Genomic DNA, 2,910 nt, shown 5'->3' on the forward strand with positions numbered 1-2,910 from the left:
AACACTACATTCGTAGTGCGCCTAATAGATGTTTGCCCATCATACTCATTACTCGTGGCAGATTAATCTACCAAGTCCCGTACGAGTTCGGGCATAGCGTGTGCGTTCGCACAAGAAGGTCAAAGGCTGGGAACCGATATTTTTTTAACTATATATATGACGGTAGTATCTGTTCCCGAAAGAACAGTTACCATGGATGACCATGCAGCTTTGGTAGAAATGAAATGATAATTAAATAGACACCCTAGCTGCAAGCAGGCGTTGATACACTTCACTGGGGACATGTTGAAAATGTGTGCCCCGACCGGGACTCGAACCCGGGATCTCCTGCTACATGGCAGACGCTCTATCCATCTGAGCCACGGTAACTGTTCTTTCGGGAACAGATACTACCGTCATATATATAGTTAAAAAAATATGGGTTCCCGGCCTTTTACCTTCTTGTGCGAACGCACGCGCTATGCCCAAACTCGTACGGGACTTGGTAGATTAATCTGCCACGAGTAATGAGTATGATGGGCAAACATCTATTAGGCGCACTACGAATGTAGTGTTGTGGACATGTTGGGAATGTGGATCTCACGGGGAGCGTGCAAGGGATAAGTCCCTGCAGACGCACTATCCTCTGTGCCCGCGGTGGCTCAGATGGATAGAGCGTCTGCCATGTAAGCAGGAGATCCCGGGTTCGAGTCCCGGTCGGGGCACACAATTTCAACATGTCCCCAATGAAGTGTATCAACGCCTGCTTGCAGCTAGGGTGGCTATTTAATTATCATTTCATTTCTAGCAAAGCTGCATGGTCATCCACGGTAACTGTTCTTTCGGGAACAGATACTACCGTCATATATATAGTTAATCAAATGTCAAAGTTATGCTGACAGTTTTCGTTGACTTTGAATTCTTGCCATAGGGACGAACAGTTAATCGATGATACTATTGGGACGTGTTGCGAGGCCTGCGAAAAAATGCGAGAAGGAAACGGTTTGAAAAGTGGCGAGACAATTTATGGCTACTGCATCACGATAACGCACGCGTACAGTCATCCCTGTTGGTGCGTGATTATTGCACAAAAAACGAAATCACTGTGCTGCCTCATCCTCTGTACTCTCCAGACCTGACCCCTGCGGCCTTTTTTTATTTCCAAAGCTGAAAACCCCTTTGAGATGACGAAGATTTGCAACGATGGACGAGATAAAAGATAATTCGCTGGCGGCGCTTCGCACGAACCAGCACCAAGACTGCTTCTGGAGGCGGAATCGGCGTTGGGAGCGGTGTATCAATTCTGGAGGAGAGTACTTCGAAGGAGATCATGCATAATAAGTGAAAGGTAACCGAAGAACAATTTTGTGGACAAAGTTCCGGAATTTTCCAAACAGACGTCGTACATCAGTGCTTTCATCCAGAGTCAAAGATAAAAACAATCTTTATTCCTGTTTTTCAACTGCACTTCGACATCGTTCGCCATTTATTCAGTACGTCTCCAAACGACTGTCATAGAAAGAGGAAATACGAGGCCTGTTCAGAAAGTAAGCTCCGATTGATTGCCAAATTGAAACCACAGTGAACATCAGAAATGTTTTACTTGTAACAATTAGCTACACCTTTCAGCTACTTCTCTACGTAGTCGCCGTTCTGACTTAGAATTTTGTCATAGCGTTGTACCAACTTTTTAATAGCCTCATCATAGAAGGCAGCCGCCAGTGCTTTCCGCCAATTCTCCACGCCGGCCTACACCCCGTTGTCTTTGTCAAAATGTTGTCTTTAAAGACAGCGGTTCATGTGACCAGAGATGAAACTCAGGGGGAGACAATTGCGGACTGTATTGTGGGTAATCTCACATTTCCATTTGAAAACGATGCAGGAGCATCTTCATTGCCCCTGCAGAATGCGGCTGAGAATTGTCTTGAAGAAGAAACAGCACGACAGTTATGTAATGTTAGCTGCATAGCTTCAGGCGAAATTTCTCACCAGGCCCTCGTACTTGGCGGCAGACACTATTTTCTAGACATCTTTACGCACTCACTGCGAGCTCAGAAATGAGAAGAGCGACGTGATGCTAACTGGGCTTATACTAGAGACACTACCCAACACATCTGTGCAAAGCTTTATCGGATTTTCATAGTCGTTTCCATTTCGCGACCGATCGGAGCTTACTTTCTGAACGCCCCTCGTACTTCGAAAGGATAAATTTCTGCTGGACAGAAAATTGTTATGGTAGTCATAAAGTATTATTTCACAAAATCCCCATCGCTGAAGGTAAGGGGTACTTCACTATTTTGAGAGCTGTGTGATAGCTGAGCTACATTGCAGCTCCGTTGTGCATCGCATGATTCTCTTCCTGTAACTGCATTACAAGCAGCAGATAAAATCAAGAGCTAAACTACATATCTCGTTATGAATAATAGTAATAATTTTTAAAAAGTGATGTGACAACCTAGTGAATCCTTACTTCTTTCTCTCTTAGAGAAGTTAAGCTTTCCTTCCTTCAGTATGCAGACGACCAATTTCTAATGAAGCAGTTTGAAATGTCCCTTCACATTAAACTTGTTCAACGCATATGATTTTATATGACAAAACAAACAATGCGCGCTGCTTTGTTTTTCAATACAAAATAATTTTCATCCCAATTTTGCTTGAAGCTTAAGGATTCAGTAGATTTTCGTTTTGATGATCATAACTCTTTTCTGGCTATTTTTAGCTCAGTGGTTCTGACTTATTAGCACAAACGAAGATTTCAACATAGACCATTTCGGTCGGCACAACTCTGTCGTGGTGACAGCGATGTTTACATATTCATTCGTGGTATGAAAGACGTTCACAGGTCCAGCGGCTATTTTCACAAAAAAAGGGGGATCTAGCAGTCTGTCATCATGAGCCTTTAAAAATGAATGGGAATGATAGAAGAGAGGT

General features: G+C 43.6%; 1 non-coding gene across 1 annotated transcript; it reads left to right on the forward strand.

The window, feature by feature from the left end:
- The first annotated feature begins 629 nt into the window (after nucleotides 1-629).
- Nucleotides 630-704, forward strand: Trnat-ugu (transfer RNA threonine (anticodon UGU)). Its single transcript has one exon. It is a non-coding gene; the product is annotated as a tRNA-Thr (tRNA).
- Nucleotides 705-2,910: the final 2,206 nt, after the last annotated feature.

Source organism: Schistocerca nitens, chromosome 7, assembly GCF_023898315.1.
Source record: "Schistocerca nitens isolate TAMUIC-IGC-003100 chromosome 7, iqSchNite1.1, whole genome shotgun sequence".
Lineage (NCBI taxonomy): Eukaryota > Metazoa > Arthropoda > Insecta > Orthoptera > Acrididae > Schistocerca > Schistocerca nitens.